The sequence below is a fragment of the Lissotriton vulgaris genome, chromosome 6, assembly GCF_964263255.1.
Source record: "Lissotriton vulgaris chromosome 6, aLisVul1.2, whole genome shotgun sequence".
Taxonomy (NCBI): Eukaryota; Metazoa; Chordata; class Amphibia; order Caudata; family Salamandridae; genus Lissotriton; species Lissotriton vulgaris.
The window spans coordinates 538,254,283-538,280,401 of record NC_141694.1 but is presented as its reverse complement, the minus strand read 5'-3'; positions in this window follow the sequence as shown (position 1 = coordinate 538,280,401).

Here is a 26,119-nt window from a genome sequence, read left to right as displayed (position 1 = left end):
GTGGTCCATCTGACGAAGCCCTCACCGAGGCCGAATCTCCGTAGCACAGTGCAAAGGTAGTCCCACTCCAGGCTATCAAAAGCCTTCTCCAGGTCCACCGATAAGACAACCGGGGACGGGGCATCCACAAACGGTTCCCCTAGCAAGCGGAACAACCTGCGAATGTTCATAGTCGTGTTACGCCTAGGGATAAAACCTGCTTGGTCCTCATGCACCAGCGAGCTCATGTGTCCCAGCAGCCTCGAGGCCAAGATACTGCTCAGTATTTTATAGTCAACCGTCAGCATCGATAAGGGACGGTAAGACCCCGGGTCGGACGAGTCCCTTCCTGGCTTGAGGAGAGGAACCACCAACGCCTCACACATCGAGCTCGGGAGCCGCCCTAGCCTCTTCGCCTCTCTGTAGACTACCAATAACCTAGGGGCTAGGAGGTCAGCATAAGCTGCATAAAACTCCACGGGCAGGCCGTCCAGGCCCGGGGTCTTATTCCTCGCCATCCGTTTAATGGCACTGCGGATCTCTCCCAATTCTATGTCGGACCCCAGGGCTTTCGCCACTTCTTGCTCCACTGTTCGGAGTTCCAGTGGCCGTAAATAATTATCAAGCCGGTCAGGGTCTCGGGCTGAGCGACTGCGGTACAAACGTTCGTAATAATGCCGGTAGCAGCTGAGAATCTCCGGCTGAGTGTACACCTCGGTTCCGTCTGCCTTACGCATACTTGTCGTCAATGAGGACTGACGCATAGGGTTGGCCAACCATGCCAGCAACGCGCTCGATCTATCCCCCTCCGCGATGGACCGGACCGTATAGGCCTTGTAGTCAAAACAGCGAAGCCGTTCGACCTCCGCCGCCACCTTCTCCCTCGCCTCCGCCGTGCGTACCTGTAATTCAGGGCGCCCGGGGCGGCGAATTTCCAGCTCGCGGAGTTTCCGGTCCGCTGCATCTAGGTCAGCTAGGATAACTCGCCTCATGCCTACCTTTTTAGAAATACAGTAACCCCTCACCACTACCTTAAAAGCGTCCCACTCTAACGCTCTTGTACTCGCGGTGCCGCCGTTGGACGCAAAGTACTCTGATACCTTATCACCTAGGTCCGCCCTGAAAACACTGTCCTCAAGAATCTCGGGCCGTAACTTCCAGGTGGGCACCGCCGGCGCCCCGGAGAACCAGCGAAGGTCCAGCAGGAGGGGGTTATGGTCTGAAATGGTTCTGGACAAGTATTCAGATCGGACCGCTGCCGAAACCAGTTCGGGCGAGCCAAGAAATCCGTCCAGTCTAACATGCAACTCATGGAGGCTCGAGAAATATGAATAGTCCCTAGATGTGGGGTGGTGCGCCCTCCAGATATCCGTCAGACCCCAGTGGGTCTGCCAGTCCTTACGACCCTTAGCCATGCGACGAACCGGAGAATCGGGAAGGGGTGGATGCGAGCGGTCAGTGTCTACGTCCACTACTGAGTTGAAATCTCCCCCGAGCAGAAGGGGCCCGGAGAAGAAGTGGGCCAACGAGCCCGATAACCTGGAAAGGAAGGCTGTCTGGTCCATATTAGGAGCGTACACACAGCAAACGTTCAAGTCCCTCCCTCCCAAAGTGCCCGAAATAGCCACGTAGCGCCCCTCTGGATCTATCACTGTTTTCGTGACCTGGAAGGGGACCCCAGCTCTAACCCATATCAGCGCCCCTCTGGCATACGCGGAGTACGATGTGCAAAAGACCTGCCCCCTCCATCTACGCTGTAGCGCCGCCCCTTCCGCCTTGTTCAGATGAGTTTCCTGCAGCAGCGCCATTTGCACTCCCCTACGCACTAAATAAGCGTGGACTTTGTGGCGCCTGGACATAGTATGAAGCCCCCGCACGTTCCAAGTAACACATTTCAAGTTAGCAACATCAGCCATTGTCCCATATTGTTCTCGCAAAGTCTCCCCATCTGGGTCCCAACAAAGAAAGGACATCCTTCATCCCAGCACTGATGGCGGCCATTTTCCCCAACCAAAACCGAACAACCCAAGAACGAACCAGACCCCCTCCCGCCCTCCCCAGAACAGGACCCAAACAGCACCATCTAGATCCCATCCAAACCATACCCTCCAACAACCCAATAACCCCTACTAATCCTGCGGTCGCCACTGTAGGAAGGCCTTAAGGGCCAGGTGCGGGCCGGGCGGAGGCAGTGGGCCCTCGACGCTCAGGCTACCAGGACTAAAACAAGCCCAAAACAGTGCCGAAGACCCTCGGGGCAAAAACAGGGCACCCACCCTCCCTGCTCCCGTTGTCAGCATCAATCGACGGCATCCGCCACCCCCCTGCCGGGCCCCCTCCCAAAATGAGGTAGCTCACCCCGTTACCCCTGTCTATCCAGAAGGTCTTCCACCGATTTCGGTGTGATCACCGGTGTATGGGCGCTATCAGTCACTGAGTCCTCGGAGTCCGATGGTGCCCCCTCGTCACCCGGGTCTGCTTCCTCTTCAATGGCATCGTCCCGTGAGCCAGACAACGCAGATAACACCTCCAGCACTCCCCTCCGCTCCGTCGACGTCTCTGCAGTTGAGGGCCCCCCCGAGCGACCGCGGCGACTCCTAATCCTCCTGGATCGCCGTCTCTGTTCCGGCTCCTCCGCCTGCTGGGATGAGGAGCCGAAGCCATCTTTCCCCGCTCTATAAAGCTCGAGCCAGGCACAGACATCCTCCGGGGTGTCGAAGAATTGAGTCTTGTCATCGACAGTGATGCGGAGCCTTGCAGGATAGAGGAGCGAGTACTGGATGCCCTCGCTCCTGAGCTCGCGCTTGACCGCCAGGAAGGAGAACCGCCTGCGTTGAGTTTCGTAGGTGTAATCCGGGAAGATGTTCACCTGACTGTTCGCCACTTTGAATGGACCATTATGTCTGGCGGCATTGAGGATTAAGTCTCTGTCCCGAAAGTGCAATAACCGCGCCACCACTGGTCTCGGGGCACGTCCCTGCTGCGGTGGCCGCGCCGGGACTCTATGGGCACGCTCCAAGGTGTAGAAGGAGGATAGCCCCTCCGGGGCCACCGTGTCACGGAGCCAGGCCTCCAAGTATGCCACCATGTCGCCATCCTCGATCTTTTCCGGAAGGCCCACCACACGGATGTTGTTCCTCCTGTTGCGGCCTTCCGCATCCTCCGCTCTCTGCTCCAGGGTCGCAATCCGGGATAAGGCATCCTTCATAGTCGCAGCCAAGGTTCGCTGCGCCGGCTCCAAGGTCTTCACCGAGCTCTCCACTTCCTTGACCCGGTCCGAAAGTTTGCCGTGGTCCGCTCTAAGAAGGCCTAGGCTCGTCGCTACCTGGGCGATGTCCTGCTGGAGGGCCGATCGCGTGGTCGCTATCGCCTCTAGGACGCGGTCGAATTGCTGTTGCATCGATGCACCACCAGAACTCTCTGGGTCCCCACGTTCCTCTTTGTCCTGGGTCTCCGAGTCTGAGGCGGCTGGGGTAGTCCCCTTGGCTCCTCTAGGTTTCCCCATGTCGCCGGGGGCACTCCGTGCTGGTCCAGGAGCAGGCGTCTCCGAGTGCAGGCTCCGGCTACGACTCTCCCGGTTACTGGACCTCAAATCGAGTACTGGAGGTCTCCTTCTCCAGGGCCTGTGGGATCTTCTCCGCCTCGGCTCGCGCCACCACCACGGCGTCCGAGGGCACCGATGAGGGGGCGGAGACAACCGCCGCCAGGTCGGGCAGGCCCGCACAGCCGCTAAAGTCCCGGGGTGAGGGTCACCAACTCCACCGGACGATTTGTGGCGCCAGAGTGTCGCGCCTCCCATGGAAGTGGACTGGCCAGGAAAATTTAGCTAGGTGCGGTGTCGTGAGTGGGGCCACCGCCTGGATCACCAGACGTCCGCTCGCGGGATCCACTATAGCGTGGGCATCCGCCCAGTCACCCAACCGAGTGCATTCTCGTTGTAGAAAGTCCGATCTGACCGATATCCAGAGCACAGATCACTGGGGGATGGCAAAGCCGGGGGCGAGACTCCGCCGGCGACGCTCCTCCAATTCAATGGATCCGGCCAGGGGGACAATGAAGTCCGGGCGCCATGTTGGGTCGCACTCCGCAACTCCGCAAACTTCGGTTTTACGCCGGATCATCACTCGTTCAGGCCACGCCAAGGGCCCTGGCAGGTCTCCGTCGGTCCGTTCAGCAGAATGCGGGGTCTGGGGTGCCCCGCAGCCTCCGATTTACAGGATAATCACGGGCTCAGTCCCGGAGCCGAGCTCTCAGGCGACCATCGCCATCGGCGCCCAAGCCACGCCCCATGTTTTACATCAGTCATTGCAGTGAGAAGGGGGAAAAGTCCAATAATCCTGAGAGTTGCGGGGTGCAGTGGGGGGGGGGGCTCCTGTTCCTGGACTCCACAGGGAAAAGAGAACTCCACATATAATCCAAGACATTGCGGTCTAGAACACATACGCACGCCTCCATAAATAACAGGATTGGAAGGGAGCCACAGTTCCTCACATTGAATGTCAACGGACTGGGGAACAAACTTAAAAGAGGTATTGTACTCCAAAACTTAAAACGCCAGAAGTCAGACGCCAATAATAGTCTTTTTGCAGGAGACCCAACTTATCGGTAACACCTGCAAAGCCCTGAATCAATGGGGATACCAACTCATAACCCACGCTGGGTTCACCTCTGGCTCCCGAGAGACAGGCATCTTTATCCACAAGACCTGCCCACTCGTGGTTCATAAAACGTGGGTGGATCCCCAGGGTAGATTTGTAGCTGCAACAGTTACATGGGAAGGAAAACCCCTGAGCCTAATGTCTATATATGTTGCCCCTACACTACAACAAGCCACATAAGAAGACCAAAGCAGATTTATTCTCGACCTCCCCATAGGCACCTTGGTAATTGGAAGTGACTTCAACCTAACGCTGGACGGAAAGATCAATAGACGACCCCCAAGACGAGACCCTCACACTGGGTCAAAACTAGCAAACTTCCTCTCGGGCCTCAGTCTCGTCGACATTTGGAGACAACCCAACATCCCATCAATACATCTTCCACTCGAGAGCTCATGAGAGTTAATCCTACATCGACAACCTAATTACACACACAATGGACGCCCCTGGTTTTGTTAAGGCCAAGTGTCTGGCGAGTGATATCTGCGATCATTTCCCAGTCCTGGATTGGATGGTGCTGGACTCTCAATGCAGACGCATAACCCTCACTATTAATCCATGGTCTCTAAGAAATCCCACATATCAAAACAGAATTGCTCAAGGATACTGATCTTTACTTCAAGGAGAATGTGGTATCGGTGTGTAGTGTAGTTCCTATATTCCCAATAGGCTCTGCGCATTGGAATAACATAAACGATAGTTTAGATGTAGGACTGAGGTCGACTAGGTCTCTACTGAATATGTTAGACTTAATTAGGTATGCCAGCTAGCGCAGAGGTCACTAAACTTTTTCTCGAATGAACAGGAAGGAGTTAACTCTCCTGATTAGACAAGAAGGGATTAGTTTCTCACAACCGCATAAACATGACAACTTTGCTCCCTCCTGAATAAGGAGTATAGCTCCAGAGTCGTGTGAAAACAATAGATAGCTATTTCTCTCAGTCAATCGTGCATGCTTAGTTCCACCAGAGTGCAGAGAAATAGAGAGACGGGCGTTTTCAATAAAAGTTGTTATTTATTGACAGTCTTCTTTCTCATGCAAGAGAAATGAATTGCCACAATTGCAATACTTATCATAAAGTAAAGTGCGTACAGTAAAAGGAGTATTATGAAATAATACTGTAAACGCATTTATATGGTTTCTGAGCCATATGATACTTAAAACGGATAAAATATATACAATTACATACAATGATAAAAGTTGACTAAACGTACTCAACTGGTGCTTCTAAAATACGCCTACCCCAGTGTACCTAACCTAAGCCTAGTACGTGGGAGGGAGTAAGTGAGCTGCAGTTTAAGTTAGGTTAGTTTTGCCAAGAATTCTCTAAGGATCTAATCCGCTCCATACCTTGCTTTTAGAATGAAGGAGGTCTTGTATCTCTTTCTCAGGACTCGATCTCCCAGCAACCCGCAAGGGTGACTGGAAACACTGGAGCTGAATTTCTCGGCAGGAGAAAAGACAGCATCTCTCTCAGTGCGTCAAATGGGAGGGTCGGCTTCCTTCGGCACTCACATCAGCTTGGCTTTGGGTAAGTAGATAGCCGCTCTGCTCCAAACCACTGTGTCTTTGCTTAAGGCAAATGCTGGTATATTTATACCTGGAAGGTGCCGTGTTTGACGTAAGGTTGGCAGCCCACCCCAAAATACATCAAATGTATTTGAAATAGTATAGATACACGAAAATGAGTATTATACTGCACACTTTCAAGCAGTGGTATCATTCAGATAACATTTTTGTAGTGCATTATAATCTTCACTGAATGAAGCACGAAATTTACATTTATGAAATGGCTCTTAATACAGAAGAAAAGATTTCAGCACATATTTATACAAGATTGTACATGTGCTAGAGGCTGATTCAAAATATTGTCTCTAGAGTCTCTAAAAATAGAAGTTCTGTTCTCTAAGAATAGTTCTACTTTAAGCAGAGTACCATGTGCCAAACAAATTGGAAATTGGGGAAAAAACTAATTTCGCTTTCATGGGAAAAAATTGTTCCAAATCTTTTCAGTAGTGTTCTTTATAAATACTGAAGGTCGAATTCAGAGTTCAGGGAATGCTGTGTGCTCGCTATTCCAAATATTTTTCCCGTTGTTAGGAGAGAACATTACCTCAGATAGGCCAGCAAAAAATGTGTCTACAACAGTAGGTGAAAGTTGGGCCAACTCTGAAAAAGTTGACATAGTGCATATGTGAGTTTCATTGCCATCATCGGTGTTTAGATCAGCAATGGTCACGGAAGGTTGTACCTGTGTGGTGCCGCTTTCATCTCATACTTCACCGCCACCTAATCGTAATGGTGAAGTCTCAACGAATGCCGTCATCAGAATAGGTAGCCGCTGGGGACAACACGTTGCATGAGTCGTTACCGGACCAAGCAAAGCATCGATATCCATTGGTACTGCTGATGGTAGTGTAAGACAGACGTCCAACACACATTCTTCTCCGCATAGCAGACATCGAAGCACAGGTAAGATGCAATCTTTCCAGATTGGTCTGAATGAAAGAAGCCAGGTAGTATTCAGATCTCTTAGCCAGGCCAATCCGAGGACTTTAGTGATACGTTCTCGGTATCGTATTGCTAGGATCGTTTCTTCCATCGTAGCCTGAGTTTTGTCTGTGACTTGGCTTGACTGCTACGAGTCCCAAAATAAGAGGCGGGCCACCGAATAGAGAATGCACAAAATTCGGGAAGATGCCCAGAACTGTTTCAAAAGGTGCAAACAGTCCCGCAAAAAATTGTCCTAAATATATGTGCGATGCCACTGGTATCTGACATGTTTAAGATTTGGCTTAACATTTCTACGAAATGCACGGGGCAATTTGTCGATAATGGGGTATGTATCTCTGCCGCTGTCCTTGCAACTTGCAGATCATACGTCTCTTTGGACGAGGTTAAAGGCACAGTTGTCTGTAAAAGAATAGACTTCATTCTGCTTAAAGTATCAATTCGAATAGAAGAGATATTCACAGAAGGCCATATTGCTGCCTCCATGTCTGGATTGCTGTTTGGATACAATACTTGCGTACAACAAATGACCCTGGAAGTAACGCTCACGAGATAGGCTTTTCCCAGCATCATGCCACATCAACTGTGGTCACTTATTATAACATAGATACCGTTGGAAAGTTGTCTGAAAAAGGGCTCTATCTGTGTAGCAGGAGTGCCGTGCAGATGATATGAAAGGTTGTTTGATGAACCTTCGCAGGCTCCATGCAAGTTAATACCTTGACACAGAAGTGTACCGCTTAGTGATTTTTTACAATTGTTACCACTAAAATACTTTTTCTTGCCCCCACTCCAACATCTATGTGTATAAGGCAAATTCCATGTTGACTTGATGTAACCTTTATCCAACCTTTCATACAGGCCTGCTGTTATATACTTTTGGCAGTATTGAAACTGAAAAGTTGTTATCGGGATTGTAATGGTGCCATGTATTATCCATTCAATGACCGGTCTTTCTGACATTGTCAATGGCAACCTTTCTAGTTTTTCAATGCTCAGCACTGTATAGTCTGCTCCTTTTTGTGCCAACGAGATTTGTCTATCAGTAAGGTTAAAGATAGAAAATAATGACGCTGTGTTGATTAGACGCCATGGCACGTAGCCTGAACTGAGGTTTTGTAACGTCCAGCCTAGCTGTACAATACAACGTAATTGGGACTGGCCATGTTGTAACATTAGCATATCCTGTTCTATTATATCAACAGCAGATCATACAATGCTGTCCTGTGAATAAATTCTGGAGGACAGAGTCGTTAACCCATTGTCCACTACAGTAAGTGATTTTTCCAAATTAATACGATAAATTTCTGGTATTTTTTCTGCAGTTTCAATTTGTGTTATTTTCCAAGCTTCATTGTAAGCTGCAAATATACCGGCGTATATGAAACGTTTTTGACGCTGTTTCTGAGATCCCATTATGAAATCTCGCAAGTCAGCACCTTCTTTAAGTAAAGTTAAGTGTTGCTTAATTTCGGGAAGTGTGGATCTCTGTAGCCATTAGAGGCATAGTTTTCCTACACTATATGTTGTAACTATTCCTGGATGTTGTCTCTGGGAATACCTTGGGTCTGGCCTATTCTGTTTGAACCCCTGTGTTTTGTTCAGGAATCTATCTTGACAGTTATTAGTGTCTGTGGGCCAGATCAACCATTTTTTCCAATCAGGAATTGTTTTGTTTTAAAATATAGGACACGTCTAACCCCTCATCTGTAGTGGTGTTTCTATCAGGCATAGGCTTTGGTATAGACGGGTTGTTTAAATCTTTTATCTTGGCTAGGCCAAGACAGGTTGTTTGTTGAATGGTATCATTCAGGAACATTATTTGTTCTGGGAACATGCAGGCTCTAAATAATGATTCTAAACCTTGTACCTGCCACTCTTTAGTACCCCAGATGGTTTTTGCCTCAATGTTGTTTTTCCAAAATTCAAACCAAATGTAGACATTTTTTCATAAAATGTTTCAAAATAAATCAGTTTAGTATTTGTCAACATGTTTTTCATTCCTGTCATATTTAACATTTTGAAATAAAACGTTTCTGGATTAGTGTAATTAAACCCTGAGAAGTATGACAATTTCTCATAAAATGTTTTTGAACTGGCTTTTGGCGGAGTTGCACAATGTTCCCATTGATTATAACTGAAAACATTTCTAGGATTAGCAGATTTATGCAGATAATGATGTCCAAAGTGATTGAATAGAAATGATCGCAATACATTTCTTCATAATTCGAAGAACCCTGTAAATAATCATGTTCTGTAAATTTTGCTGACATTTCTAAATCTGACATCATATTATTAATATTTTCAAAGTCCCAATCATCAGAGAAAGTACTAGGTGATACAAAGTCACTTAATGAGATCTGGAATTGGTGTGGATATTTCAAGAGCTCAACCGGGCCATAGATTTCATAGTTAGTTTTGTCCCATGCTATACCACCAGGTATAGGGATGGCTGTGATGTTCACTGATGATAGTTCTCTTTTTTCGATGTGAGAGGATCTGTGTGGTTTCAGGACCAAGTTGATGTTCTGACTTGCTGTGTCCATTGTACTATATTTTCCATCAATAAATCTACCCAAACTTAAAACCAAGATGAGCCACAGAAGGAGGAAAAGTACACTTAACACAATCCATAATTCAATCCATGGTGAAATTAGATATGTTTCTCTGAGTTGATGAAAGAGCTCTGTAATCTTCTTTTTGAAAGTTTTATTTGCTGGCGTTTCTTCATGTTCACTTGGATCAACAGAAAATTAATCGAAGCCAGATGTAGTTCTGTCAATTTGTGGAATTGCTTCCGGATTTTCATTTATCTTTGGATATGTATGTTCAGATGCTACATCATTGTAGACAGGTGTTTTTTGACGAACTGTTGCAATTTGGGTTTCAAGAGGCACAAGTTCCATGGCTTTGTTGCATAGTCCTTTTTTATTAACTGAAGGTTTATCAAATGTGATTAGTCTCTCAGTTTGAACCTCTTGGATTGTAGCAAGATTTGGTCTTCTGCTAATTCTTGGGAGTCCACTGGGCCTACTACTTATTATTGGCCACATGGTTGTGGTTTCACCAGGTCGATTGATACAACTCGGTTCTCCTTTTTACCAGCAAGGGGCGGTAGTACTACTGATCTTGTTCCGCTGACAGCTAAGACAGGACTGCTTTTCTGTAAGAAGGCCCAAATTCGTTCTTCACCGCGATCTTTTCTCTGACCAGATCCCCAATCTTTGGAATCCAGACAGGTCTTGCTGGGACAGGTGGTTTTTCTTCAGTGGTCGCTGGCTTTTGCTTTTCGTTACTTAGACTTTTTCTTGTTTCATTTAAGTCCTGCAAAACAGCCAAACGATCTTTGATATCAAAAGTTTTGTTTCACCACTGAAGTGTGACAATCGAGATCATGAATGATCATTCTTGTACCAAACAAAAGTTCGTACGGAGTGATACCTCCTAGAGAATTTCTTGGCAGATTACTAAGACTACGTTGGACACTTATTAGATGTTTGACCCACCCGTCACCTGAACTTAATACCCTCGCTGTTATAGATTGCTTTATGTCACGTTTTTTTCACTCCACTACCGCATTTCCCTCTGGATGGAATGGACCTGAACACCGCAATGCAATGCCCATGCTGGTCATGGCCTCCTTGTAAGCCCGAGAGCTAAACGCAGGACCCTGGTCAGAATGTAGCATGCCAATTGCGTATGTGCCAATAAAGACTCGCAAATCTTTTATAGCAGTTCTGGCGTCAGCCGAGCGCTGGGGCCACATCTAAATGAATCTCGTCTCAATTATGGGATTGCATTCTTCCATCTGGATGTCTGCGTATAGATAGCCTGATGCTGTCTAATAGAGGTGTCTGGGTAGGTGTCTGGTCCGGTTCACAACTGCGGTCTCTATTGCAGTCCTGACAATCCATTGCAAAGTTATAAACTTGCATGCTCATTCCCGGCCACCAGTATCGTGATTGTAATTCTATTAGAGATTTCAGGATCTCTTGGTGCCTCAGACCCAATCCCATGTGTGCTTCAATCAAGAAGACTCTCCGGTTCGTGTTTGGAATTACTCTATCCCCCACTCCAGGGATTTGAGCAAACTGAACGGAGTTCGCATCAATTATGTATGCATTTCCAAGTCGATAGTTTAGAGGTAACACCGCATAATTGCCTTCCATTGAGGCCTTTACCGCTAGTAGCGTTTCACCGTCTATTTGTTTTTTCGTACGCTTTTTTGTAGCTACGGAAGCCGGTTGACCAGTTGCCGCTGTGGCTCTGTCAGCCAATGAATTCCCTGCAACGTGAACGCCATCACGTTGAAGACTGTGTATGTATCATGTGAGTCTTTCGTAGTTCTTTCTGCAAAAGAACTACTTGTTCCCATAGTTTTTTATGCTTTATTGTGGCACCTGTCATCTTTGTAACCGTTTTTTATCCAGGTCTGCATGGAATTATTGTAAGACTGGACGCAGTAATGCGAATCGCACACTATCAGTGTGGGGAATTCACGATCTGCATTTTCAAGCGCCATCTTTAGAGATCTTATTTCAGCTCTCTGAGCTGTACAGTTTCTGAGTGATTCAGTTTTAGTGACCATCGGTCAAAATGACCCAAGCGCCAGCGACCTTTAACAATCGCGCACGCTGCATTGTAAATTTGTTTTTCCACAACGTAGTGTTGTGCAAATCTATCTGTGTAGATTGTTTTTCCACAACGTAGTGTTGTGCAAATCTGTCTGTGTAGATTACACAGGTGTAATGTTCGAGAGGCAGAATTTCAATTGACAGAGGACATTCATGTTCGTATTCCCAGATCTTCTAGTTTTTTCATTGTTGGATCAAATGCGTGTATCGCGTCAGTTGTATCAAGAGAATTAACCCATTGTATCCATTTTGGATCTAATGCCAAAGCATTTGTAATGCTCGGTCTTGTTACCGCTTCAAGGGCTGATACTGCTGTTAAAACAGATATCCTCTTCCCATGAGCTAGGGGTTTTTCTTTTTCTACAGCCGTTTGAACGGCAGTTAGAATCTTTTCAGTAGAACTGAATTTCATTTCAGCTTGTGTATACAAGTGTGATTTGTAAGCTATAGGTACCGTTTCTCCCTCTAGAGGTCAAGTATGTGAATCCGCATCTTCCTGGGATGACTCTGATTACAAGGTTGCGTTCGTTTGCAGTTTTGTTTTAGTTAACATGTCTGTCTGTAATGATCTTAAGATTTCTGTGTGTTTTTGAGTCCAACTAATTGGTTTAAAATCAGGTTTTATTAGTTCGTAGAGAGGTTTAACCCTCTCTGCATAATTTAGAATGTATGTTCTTCCGAAATTCAGGAAACCTAGAATTGATTGTAAGTTTTTCAGCGTTTTGGGAGCTTGGAGTACTGCACACTTCTCTAAGAAGTTGTCTGCTAGGCTTTTGCCTTCACTTGATAACTCATATCCTAAAAATAGGACTGTTAAGTGGGCAATTCGTGATTTTTTAAAGTCTAATTGCACCCTTCAGATGCGAACCCAAGTATGATGGTGTTCACTCTTTTCAAGTGTTTCTCCAGGTCATCGTCTGTAAGATAGATGTCGTCGAAATAAGATAATGCCTCATCATCATACATTTGTAGTAATTCTGTTACCCTGGCTGAAAATAATCCTGGGCTGTTCTTGAATCCCTGTGGGAGACGACAACATTTTTTTGGGTCCCCATGCTGGAGAAAGCGGTCAAATATCTGCTTTCAGGTGCTATGTTTTGACAGAAGAAACCATTTGAAATATCTAATGTTGTTTTATATTTTTTGCAAACGATATTATTCATTAATGCTGCACTGTGTGTTTTGTACTGAAAAAGTTTTACAGCAGGAGTTTAGGTGTCTGTAGTCCAAAACTAGACAATATGAATTGTCTGGCTTGGAGACAGGAAACAAAGGATTGTTCATTTGTGAGGTGCATGATTCAATCACCCTCTGATATTCAAGTTGATCTAAGATCTCTCTGACTTGTTTTTTAGCTTCTTGCTTAACAGGATACTGCCTCTGTGCAGTAGGTTGATTTTGTAACTGGATTTTATGGTGAGGAGAATCCTCATCCCATCCTACATGATTTTTATATAATGCAGGAGCTTGGGCCACTGCCCATTTTCTTGCAAATGTGTATTTTTTATGAATTGGAATGTGATTTGAGAAGGCAGGCATAATCAAGTCAAGTCAAAGGTAGCTTTATTCGATTTTACAATAAAATCATAAAAGCACATAAAAATGAATACATCCAATAAAAGACTTACTTTAAGCATTTAAAAAAGTATATGCAGATAAACATAATTCATAATGGGATTCCTCTTAGAAGCGAATTTTAAGAACATCAATTCTACACATCATATTCCCAAAGGACACTGCAGTGATGTAAAACAAAGTCATTAACTTTCATGTAGGGTTAAATTTAAACCATGGTGGATCTATATCTGATTGCAAATTTCAGATACCTGGACACAGCAAGAATGGTTGTTTCATCAGGTAAAGTGAGTAGTTTAAGAAGTGCAGGTCTACACTGTCTCAAGTTCCAGAGCTTAACAACATCCATGCTACAGCAATTCCTCCTCCTGTGCTGCAGATCCATGATTTCCATTGTTCATGACGAGCTCAGCTCGTCATGAGCACACAAGCAGTGTACTGCATGACGAGCTGAGCTCGTCATGAGCATGGAAGGGGTTAAGAAGAGGTAATAAATATCTCTTCCGCCCCCACTCATAAAATCTACAGAACAAGACACAATGTATGGTGGATTGGGTGGAGGAATCATCACACGGACAGCTGGTTAATTGTAACGACCAATCGTTTGGTTTAGGAAAAGTTAACAGCCTGAGGTGCATGTTTCAAGTTATTATTTTTATTTTTTTTGTAAGTATCTTTTTATTGCAGCAAATCTTGTTGTACAAGCAGATCACATATACCATTTCAACCGCTGTTCGTTAGCAATGCGATTCCCCCTTTGCAGGTATCACACAGCCGGTTAGCTCACAACCAAGATCCCGAGCGGCGTAATAATGGAGAAAGACCTGAGCTGGACGAGCCAGTATGTCATGGTAACAACCAGTTGTCCGGAAGATGGTAGGGCTGTTTTTCGGTCCTCTCATCTCCCCCAATTCTGTAAGTCTTTAACAACCCAGTCATACTCTCCCCTGAGGTGCATGTTTCAATCACCCCCTGATATTCAAGTTGATCTAAAATTTCTCTTACTTGTTTTTTAGCTTCTTGCTTAACTCCATGGCTGCTATGCGTTTTCCCCATCTGTGCTGGAAATTGTTGTTTTACATTGTTTCATGACGAGCTGGGCTCGTCATGAGTGTACGAGGAGGCTACACCATGACGAGCCCAGCTCGTCATGAGTGTGGAAGGTGTTAACAGGATACTGCCTCTGTGCAGTAGGTTGATTTTTTTTTTAAACTGGATTTTATGGTGAGGAGAATCCTCATCCCACCCTACATGATTTTTATATAATGCAGGGGCCTGGGCCACTGCCCATTTTCTTGCAAATGTGTATTTTTTATGAATTGGAATGTGATTTGAGAAGGCAGGCATAATCATTTCTTCGCCATGTGGGCACTCCCTGACAAACTCTGGTGACCAGTCTTTTTATGCTAGAAGGATATCATAGCCTTTAGATAGATTCTCCCAAAAGAGACCTCTTATTTTCCTAGTTTTCTCCCCCTCTATACGTAATGTTGTTTCATATAATTTATGGGGTATGCTAACTCTGGTGTCTGCAGTTTCCACCTGAATGTATTCATTTGTGTCCCCTGTCTCCAGAAGATTCATCAGGATCTTGAGAGCTATGGTCACTTCTGCTGCACTGTCTAGCATTGTCTAGGCCCACTCTCCGTTTTTCATTTGTGTCCTCAGAATTCTCAGCATGTTTTATTTTAATACTGGCTACCTTCTTTCTGGGAAATTGTAATTTTTTACTTTGATGAGCTGGTTCCTTGTCTTTGGTCTTGACGTGCTCTTCTTTATGTTCTGACCGTCCTCTTTCCGATTTCTGTGAGGAAGTCTGAAAAGTTCGAGAGGGACGTGTATCAATATCTTGATATCTGTCAGGTTTTCTCAATTTGTCCCTATTTCTAAGGTTGTATCTTTTTTCAGAGGGCTCCCATTGTGGAGACTTGCCCCCCCCTTCTGGAGATCTATCTCTTCGTTGGGGAGACTTTCCTCTGGTCTGAAACTGTTTTTCTCTGGGAGTAGTTTGTTTATTACCCTCCCACTTCTTCTTTTGAGAGTTGAGATTATTTTTAATGAAAGTTTTCTCAGGATTTTTAGTTAGTTGGGGTTTTACTGGTTTACCATCCAAACTATCTCTACCTAATTCTTCATAGGATTTTTCAATTATTCTGGCAAGTTAAAAAAGTTGGTCTGCTATATCTGTTTCTTTCAATTTTTGGCGGATTGCCACAGATGTTGCTTCTCCTTTTATGTTGGCTAGTAATATAGCCGAGACCTGCTTAAATTCTTTCAGTAATTTCATACCTAGAGTTAAAGCAGGTTCTGGACCGTATTCATTTTGAATCTGTCTTAGTACGTCTGGTATAACCGCCATAGACGGAACCCCATTTGTTTTTGTGTAGATAGAAGCAAAGACTGTGCCCCAAGTGTCACAGTACTCCACATGTGGTGCGATCCCCATTGGGAGACAGTCAGAATTCTGTGTTTTTCGTGAGGGGTAGTATCAGGAAATACTGCCTCTATCAGAGTGATTTTTTGAGCTAACCAGAATGGAATTTGTTCCCGTTTTGCAGGTATTTTCCTATACATGATTGTATATTCTGTGGTGTAATTTTATTTGTGTTCCCCTGTTGAGGGGTGTTTTGTGGAATTTTAATTGTAGGTTGGACTGTTGAAGTCCGCATGACATATTGGACCAATTGTCTATGTATTTTAATTAGTTGTTTTAGCTGAACTAAAAGTTCTCCGCTTGACATTTTTTCAATGTTGGGGTGTGGTGTATAGCTGGCTAGAACCGGCCATGTGGCTCTTGGTCTACCTAGTGGACCGAGCCTGGTAATGTGATTTTGATGTTTTAGGGCACCATTAAACCAGAGCAGGTGCTCTTGGTATGTTAGTGGAATTTCAACTTCCTCGAAAGGAGAGTATTCCTCTGGAGATTCCTCTATTTTGTAGTAGTGGAACTCGTGTGTCACAGCCTCTGCTGCTGGAAAATGTATCCAGGAATAGAATACCTCTGTCTGCCGATATTCATGGGCCTCTACCACAAATACAACTGTACCACCTCTTGATGATACTCCATTTTCTATAAGTTTTATAGTTAGAGTTTTTCTTATATTGACCGGGATGATTATAGCATTCGGGTCGTCATTTTGGATAGTTGTGTCATCCGCTAAGAGTTGAGCTGCTAGTCTAGCTCTCTCCCTTTCGTCGTCACTTTCTGATATTTTACTGACAAAGTTTTGCAGATCAGGGGCCCGATGTAGGTGGCCTTTACCGATCGGTAACGGACGATTTCGGCCGTTACCGACCGGTAAATGGGTCAATGAGATGTAGGGGGACCTTGTTTACCGATTCGGTATATTTACCGAATCGGTAAAGTTACCGAATCTGTAAAATACCGAATCGGTATTCATACCGATTCGGTATTTCACATATGTAGGTGGGACTCTTCTGAGTCCCAGAGGCCTTACAGAATCGGTATTTTACCATGAAATAAAACCTCATGGTAAAATACCGATTCCGGTGTGCATGCACATGTGTGCATGCACACCTATGCCATGTGACAGGCAGACCTGCCCTTAGGGCATGTATGCCTGCCACATGGCACCCACGCCTGTTTAGGGGGTGCCAGGGGGTGTCAAAGTGACACCCCCTGCACCCTTGTGAAATTCGGTATTTACCGATTCGGTAAATACCGAATCGGTAAAGCCTATTGATTCCTATGGGCTTTGAAGCCCATAGGAATCAATAGGCTTTACCGATTCGGTATTTACCGAATCGGTAAATACCGTATTTTACCGATTCGGTAAAAGGGAACATCTGGATTCCAACCTCTCACATTTACCGAATCTTGATTACCGAATCGGTAAAATTCGGTAATTTTCGGTAATTAAGATTCGGTAAATGTTACTTACCTACATCTGGCCCCAAGTTTCAAGGAAACAAAGATTAGGTGCACAATATTTTGGAACACTGTATCCTTCAACGTTGACTAAACCAAAAACTAATACATAGGAATCTCTTCCTACTAAGTTCTGGTGGATATTAACCTTTTACCCACTCCAGACGTCTATTGGAGTTTTTACGGGAAAACGGTCTGTGTGAAAAGCACGACTGAGTTACTCTAGTATCTTGCGTTAGATTATCGCCTTACCAAACGTTGGGCGCCATGTAGTGTAGTTCCTATATTCCCAATAGGCTCTGCGCATTGGAATAACATAAACGATAGTTTAGACGTAGGACTGAGGTCGACTAGGTCTCTACTGAATATGTTAGACTTAATTAGGTATGCCAGCTAGCTCAGAGATCACTAGAAACTTTCTCGAATGAACAGGAAGGAGTTAACTCTCCTGATTAGACAAGAAAGGATTAGTTTGACAACCGCATAAACATGACAACTTTGCTCCCTCCAGAATAAGGAGTATATCTCCAGAGTTGTGTGAAAACAATAGATAGCTATTTCACTCAGTCAATCGTGCATGCTTAGTTTCACCAGAGTGCAGAGAAATAGAGAGACAGGCGTTTTCAATAAAAGTTATTTATTGAGCAGTCTTCTTTCTCATGCAAGAGAAATGAATTGCCACAATTGCAATACTTATCATAAAGTAAAGTGCGTACAGTAAAAGGAGTATTATGAAATAATACTGTAAAAGCATTTATATGGTTTCTGAGCCATATGATACTTAAAACAGATAAAATATATACAATTACATACAATGATAAAAGTTGACTTAACGTACTCAACTGGTGCTTCTAAAATACGCCTACCCCAGTGTACCTAACCTAAGCCTAGTACGTGGGAAGGAGTGAGTGAGCTGCAGCTGCAGTTTAAGTTAAGTTAGTTTCGCCAAGAATCTGAATCAAGAATTCTCTAAGGATCTAATCAGCTCCGTACCTTGGTTTTAGAATGAAGGAGGTCTTGTATCTCTTTCTCAGGACTCGATCTCCCAGCAACCCGCAAGGGTGACTGGAAACACTGGAGCTGGATTTCTCAGCAGGAGAAAAGACAGCGTCTCTCTCAGTGCTTCAAATGGGAGGGTCGGCTTCCTTCGGCACTCGCATCAGCTGGGCTTTGGGTAAGTAGATAGCCGCTCTACTCCAAACCACTGTGTCTTTGCTTAAGGCAAATGCTGGTATATTTATACCTGGAAGGTGCCGTGTTTGACGTAAGGTTGGACATAAGACGTCACTAAGAACTGGCAGTTCTTTCAGGACTCTCAGGAGTTCTAGGACAAATCAAAACAGAAGCAGGGGGAATTCCCGGGCTGCTGGAGGTTTGGTTTGTTTAAAGAGCGTGTTGTACTTTCCAGGAGTCTAGGGAAGTAGCCTTGCCGTATTTGGACTGCATTGGCTATGACTAAATATGGATATGATTCTTATGCCTTTATAAGGATATGATTTGTTATAACCACATAAGGGCATAAATCGGGAATATTTAAATAGGGTCCTAGATACGTTCACAACAGGTGACTTCTCCGCAATCCCTTTGGGGTGCATTTGGAACTGTCATAAAAGGCAGAGTGCTCTCTCTGATGGTGGGGCATAAAAGGGAACTAACAAGGCGTATAGAGACACAAAGAACAGTAATCCAGGCCTTGATTGTGTCCAGACTGGACTATGGCAACGTCTTGTATTTGGAAGCCAATAAGGATGTGGTTTGAAAGCTCCAGGTAGTCCAGAATTCTGCGGCCAGACTGCTTTGCCAGCTACCTAAAAAGGCCTCTATCTCAGGTTCTCTCAGTGACCTTCAATGGCTTAGGATGGAGAATTGCATTAGTCAAGGCCCTATGCTATATGCATAAGATTAAATTGGGTTCAGCGCCACAGTATCTCAGTGTCTTGGTACACCCTTACCCTACGCGTCTTCTTCGTTCCTCTACTCAGGTAAAGTTTCAAGTCCCCAGAATCAAACGAGTACGTATGGGTGGTCGGTCTTTTGCTTGCTTAGCTCCTTCACTGTGGAATTATCTCCCCGTACAACTCCGGCATGAAACCATCTATTGCAAATTCCGCAAAGACTTAAAAATTTGGTTATTGAATCAATAGGGTATCTCTCTCTTCTTGCTTGGGTCTGATGGCACAAGGGAAACCACCGGGTAGCTGTGCGCCTTAGAAATTTAATAATAATAAAGAGGGGGAAATACTGGAAGATGAAAAGAAACTGGCCCATGCCAATGACGATTCAATTAAGCAAACCCTCGCGGCCAAGAGACAAGACTTTAGACAGGTTACAACAGAGGCAGCTAGGGCTAGACAAAAAAACACCTATCATAAGATATATGAACACGGGAGAGGGCGGGCAAGTTATTAGCCTGGCTTGAGAGAAGAGATCAGGCAACCTGCTAGATCCAACAGAAAGTAACCATTGTGGCGCGACCGAACTCCGAAGCAGCGAGGCAGAGATAGCTGAGCCGTGTACCGCGGAGATTAATTCATGCCGGGACGTTGCACAGCAACTATTATCGGATCAAAACCGGCTAATGTTCATTATTCATTATTTAACTTCTGCAACCAATAACAGAATATTATCGACAATGTTGAAACTTTATAATTAGACCAAACCTCACCAAGAATTAATTCTCAAGCCTTGATAAGACCACGCCGAGCAGTTGGAATTAGTTACAACAGCCTAAGAACCTTGTTCTCCAATACCTGATGGAAAATAATTCAACTACCTTTGCGAAGAAAGCTCACGTCCTGATGATCTAGAATTATTTAGATCGAAACGCCGTCGACCCATTCGAGGAAACTCCCCTACCCTACTGTATATATTTCTTTGGGGAATACCCTTGTTTGTGACACCTTGTGTATAGTTTTTTTATTTTATTTCACTCAGTCACTATAAGCACCTTGTCACATCTGTGAGCACCTGAAAAACATAATTGTAAAAACATAAAGTATTCTATGTGTATGCTACCTTACAAAACTTTCTCCCAGGATTAATTCTAGTACCATAGTTACACTCCACTTCACGAGGACCTTTTGAGGCCACCTAAAACCATTGTTTTCTTTATCAACACCTCTTGAGGGGGGCACAGAAGAACAATTGATAGACCCTCAGAGAATGGCTTAGGTGTTTACCACCTATTATGAAACAATTTATACATCCACTACCACATCCTCTGTTCTTGATTCTCAAAACCTCCTAGACACAATCCCATTCATCGTCCTGTCCCCCGAAGAGCGGGAAACCCTGGTGGTAGACATCACGGAAGAAGAGTTGAAGGCTGCAATCCGGGACATACATTCTGGTAAAGCCATGGGACCCTACTTCAAAACAGCTACTAAGTTGGCACCCCACCTCCGAGCCATGTACCTAGACCGCTATCATAAAGGTATTATATCAGAGGAGATCAGACTTATTTTTATTTATTTATTTATTTATGCGTTTTTATATAGCGCGGACTTTACCGAAAGGTGTCAGAGCGCTTCACAGTAGGAACAGAACTGATACATGAGAACATTACAAGTGAACAAATTACAAAAGCAAAAGTTACATTACATGAGGCAAAACTGACAATCGTGAGTGAACAAAGTACAAGTGGTAGCAAACGGTGCATTACATGAGGAAAAAAGTGACGTGTGCAGATTACAAGAGCGTACCAAGTACAAGTGGAGGTATAATACTGCAATAAATGGAGGACACTCAAACACAAGAACAAACGTTACATAGGCAATGGTGGCACTTGTGCAAGTATCGAAAGCAAACAAAAAGCAAGAGATAGCAAACAGTGTGTTACAAGAGAAAAGTGACGTGTGCATGTTACAAAAGGGTACCAAACACAGGTAAAGGGTAGTACTGCAATAAATGGCTGTCTATCAAACCACAAGAACACACTGGGAAGACACTTCCATAGTCATGGAGAATAGAAATTTTCTAAACTAAAAAGGTCTTCCTCCAGATAATAGAGGGCATGAATTAACTTTGGAAGTGTCTTTGAAGGAGGAGAACTTTGAGGTCATTTTTGAAGGCCTGGGAGGAGGTGGTGGTCCGGAGCTGAGGCAGAAATGAGTTCCAGATTCTCACTGCGTTGCCTGAAAAGGATTGGGCCATTGATCTTTTCTTCTTGAAAGTGGGAGGTTCAAGCAGTAGCTTTTCCGCATTTCGAGATGGTCTACTCTAGAGCCTCCAGAGAGTTTCAGTTTATTCACCAGGTAGCGAGAAGAGGAGCAGTGCAGGGCTTTGTGGGTGATGCAAGCAGTCTTGTAGATGGACCTTGCCTTGATGGGAAGCCAGCGGAGGGTGGATAACATGGGTGTGATGTGGTCAGTTCTTTTGGCCCCATAAATGAAGTGAGCAGCTGAATGGAGAACAGACTTAAGGGGGGACAGGTGGGATTTGGGGAGGCCAGTAAGTAGAGAATTGCAGTAGTCCAGTCTGGAGAGGACCAGCGATTGGACCAGGGTTTTAAGGTCCTGCTCCGGGAAGAAGCGACGGATCCCCCAAAGAAGGCGCAGTTGGTATCTAGCAGACTTTGCAATTGAATTAATGTGGGAGAGTAGATTGAGTTTAGTGTCGAGTATGACACCAATGGATTTTGCGCTGTCGACAATGATGGGTTTATTGTTCAGTAGATTCATCTGCTCCATCCATGATTGAACCGGGGAGGAGAAATTCAGTTTTGGAGGGATTCAGTTGATGTGTTGACATCCAATTTTGAATGGAATCCAGAGTAGAGCTTAGGACAGAGATCGTGGGTGGAGGCAACCTTTAGGTAGATTTGAGTGTCGTCTGCGTAGAGATGATAGTGAACCCCGGAATTACTTAGGAGATTTCCCAGTGGTTCCAAATAGAGATTGAACAATGTGGGTGCAAGTATAGAGCCTTGAACATTTTGACCCACCGCCAAAGGAGATGAAAGACTGTCCGCTATTTTGATCATTTGGGATCTATCAGAGGAAGGAAGCAAACCATTTAAGTACAGTGCCCTCCATGCCAATTCTCTGTTGAAGAGTGTTAAGGAGGGTGTTGTGATTGACAGTGTCAAAAGCTGCAGAAAGTTCAAGAAGAATTAGAAGACAAGACCCCCCCGAATCGAGCATCCGCAGCGCATCATCAATCACTTGCAGCAGAGCTGTTTCAGTGCTGCAGTTTTGGATGAAGCCGGACTGAAAATTGTCAAGAAGATCATTGTCCTTGATATGACACGAGAGCTGTTTCGCAACACATCTTTCTGTGATCTTCGCAAGAAAGGGTAGGTTAGTGATGGGGCGGCAGTTGTTGAGGTCATTCGCATCAGCAGTGGGTTTTTTTAAGCAGAGGGGTGACCTGCCCAGTTTTGAAGGGAACAGGAAGGGAGCCTTGACAGAGAGAGAGGTTGACCAGTGTGGTCCAATAGGAAAGAGAATGGGTATAGAAGGCAATGGCAATGGCACTAGGGATGGGGTCAAGAGAATGGTTGGAGGGCTTTGTTTTGAGGATGCACTTGAGGAGGACATCTTCAGAGATGGGGTCGAAGTTCTGCCAAGTGGTAATGATTTGCGTTCCTCTGCAGGGGTAGGAAAAGCGACCTGATCCACCAGTGATTTCACTTTTTCGTCAAAGAATACAGCGAAATCCGCAGCTTTCTTTGTAGAATCCTCCAATTTGGAGGTTGGGGGAGAGCAGTTACTATTCTTGAAGAGATCAGAAAGTTTTTTGGGTCTATTTTTGGCTGAGTCGAGGAGGGTTCTGTAGTGTGCAGCTTTCCCAAGGAAGGTGTGTTTATGGTACTTGGATCTTGCTGAACGACGCGTGGCCAGATTATCGGTGGAGGACGCTAGCCTCCATTGTTTCTCCAGGAGTCTTAGGTGCTTCCTTTCTTCATAGAGGGATTTGTTGAACCAAGGTGCTGAGGGAATGGGCCTTTTCTTTTTGCTTTGGAGAGGAGCGACGTTGATTTGGACTGCAAGGTCTGAGAGGCATTGGGAGGTGAGATTGTCAACAACTACGTTTGGGTCTAGCCTTGGAAGTGACAGCAAAGCTGATTCACAGAGGGAAACGGTGTCAACATTTTTAGTGTCCCGAAACCAGGAGGTAGCCCTCTTGGGTTGGCCCAGAGTTATAGAGTGTGCTAGGTGAAGAGAGCATGGGATGAGTGGGTGGTCAGACTAGTCTACGTGAATAGGGGTAGCAATAGAAAGCATGCCTGCTTGAGAAATAACAAGGTCCAGGATTGAGCCCTTAGAGTGTTGATTCTGTGCAGTGTTGGATAAGATCGTTTGTAGAGAGGAAGGTGGCCAGCAAGTTCGCAGAAGAGTCTTGCAGTGAGCCCCAGTGGAGATTGAAGTCACCCAGGAAGGTCTGATTGTCACTTTGCGAGTATTGGTCGCTGATGAAGTCAGTGAGTTCCTCCATAAACGAAGGGCCGCTGCCAGGTAGGAGGTAAATGACATGGAATCTCAGGGGTGAGCGCTGGTGTAGTTGAAGCTCAAGAGAAAGACTTTCAAAAGTGCGGAAGGCGCTGAAGGGAGAAGCCTTAAGTTGAAGGGAGTTTCTAAAGATGACTGCAACACCTCCCCCAACTTTGATAGGTCTGTCATTCCTAAAAATAGAATAGCCTGTGGGTAACAGGAGCTCATAGTCTGTGGGTAATAGGAGCTCAAACAAAGAGTGAGAGGTATCATTGAACCAGGTCTTTGTTAGGAAGAACATGTCACTATTGTGATGGGTGACTGTATCAGAGATTTTGAGTTTGTGTTTTATTGCAGATCTGCAGTTGTGGAGCAGACATCGCAGCTCTGTTGAGACTGTTTTGGTGACTGGTGCACTAGGGCTAAGAAGGGTGATAGGGATATTATGCTTATATGGGGGTGCTCGGGAGGGTTTAGGTGGATGCTTGGTTCTGACAGAAGAGATGGTTGGAATAGTGTAGATAGTTGGGTTACTCGGAGATGCAAGTTGCAGAAGGGTGGCATTCAAGGGCTTGTGTGATTGAAGGATGTTTGCAGACAACAGGTTATGCTTGGCTATGATAGGGTAAGGGGGCGAGGTGCATCTCGTGGGAAGATGAGAGTTTTCCAAAGGAGTTGAGGTGAATGGGAACGTGGAAATCTTGGAGCTTAAGAATGAAATGGAAGCTACAAGCTGGGAGATGGGGGTGATAAGAGAGTCTAGCTTATTTTCAAGAGAGAATAGGGCAGAGCACGGAAGGTTGGGTGTCTTGATGGCAGAAGAAGGGGATGAAGTTGGTGGTGGGAGGCAGGGAGAGGTGGGGGGACAGGAGGAGAGTTGGGGTATAGGGTTCATAGGTGGGGAAAGGTGCAGGTTGAGAGCGGGGGTTGGTGTATCAGACATGATGGGAGAGTTGTCTTTGTTGGCGTTGCACGAAGGGAAGGAATTAAGGACATCTTTAGGGGGAGATGGGTGCGGATCAGGGCGGTGGAGGAAAGGGAGAGGGGAGGACTGTGAGGTGTCATAGGAGTGTAGCAGGTTTGGGGGGACAAGAGGGGAGGTGTTTGGAGAGGTTCTGTTGGCTAGGTGAGTTGGCTGTGAGGGAACGGGCATCTGGCAGAGTGAGGGGGGTTGAGAGAAGGGGAAGTTGAAGAAAGGAAATGCTTCAGCTGGGCCCGATGAGGGGAGATGGAAAGGGTTACCAAGGGGGGAAAGGGGGTAGCACAGCATAGCTGGCTGAGTGGAGGGAAGGAGAGAGATGCCATGGGCATGTGGAGAAATCGGGGTAAGAAGCGAGGGGAGGAGGGGGTAGAGAAGAGGGGGAGAGGGAGGAATAATGGGAGCAAAAGGAAAGTTCGCCGTGTGAGGAGGTTGGAGGAGGGGTGGACTAAAAAAGGGAGTAGCAGGTAGGAATAGGGGTGAGGAGATGAGATTGGAGTGCCGGGACTGTGCAGGTTGGACGAGGCACGTATTAGCTATTGGTAGAGCTGATGGGATGAAGGGGGGCATAATGTGAAATGGGAGGAAAGGGAGAGGAGGGCACAAGGGAGGGGGAGGGAAGAGGGCCGACCTGTGTCTACCGAGGGTGCAACCTATTGGAGTGTAGGGGGTCGGGGGAGGAGAAGGGGAGTAATGGGTGGAGCTAGATGGGGAGTCAGGGGAAAACCCGATTGCAGAGGAGGGGAGTAGTGAGGGGAAGAGGTGGTCAAAGAGAGAGACAGGTGTCTTTGCCTTGGATCATGACAGTACCATTGTTATACATTGAGATGGTGAGGGAGCCATTGAAATGCGCAGAGGGGGAAATCTTTAGTTGTTTCCCATGAGGGATAGAGGAGGAGGAGGTGATGTTAAGGGAATTATATAAGCTGGTGGACCAGGAGGGGGTGTTGTGAGTGAAGAAAATGAAATTGTTTATGCGCCTTCCAAAACGACCATTGTAAAATTGATCAACAAAAAGGGAATCAGGGAAACGTTCAATAGTGTTATGCTTCAATCGTTTTACTGAAGCTTTAGTCTGGCCGGGAGGATAAATGATTTTATAGCAGTTAAATCCAGCCTTAACTCGAGTTGTGGCCATGTTGGGAAAATGAGGAGGAGTGCAGGGGGATAGGAGAAGGGTGCTACTAGGAAAGCGGTGGTGAGGAGAGGTATAAGGTCTAAAAGGGGCACATAATGCAGACATCGGAAGAGGAAATCTGAACTAATGTGCCGTCCGGGAAGAGAGGTGGGTATTTGTTGGGCCCTTCAACAATCAATCAATCAATCATACCACTTGTATAGCGCGCTACTCACCCGGGAGGGTCTCAAGGCGCTTGGGGGAGGGGGTCCGCTACTGCTCGAACCGCCAGGTCTTGAGTTGTCTCCTGAAGGCGAGATGGTCCTGGGTCAGCCGAAGGTGGAT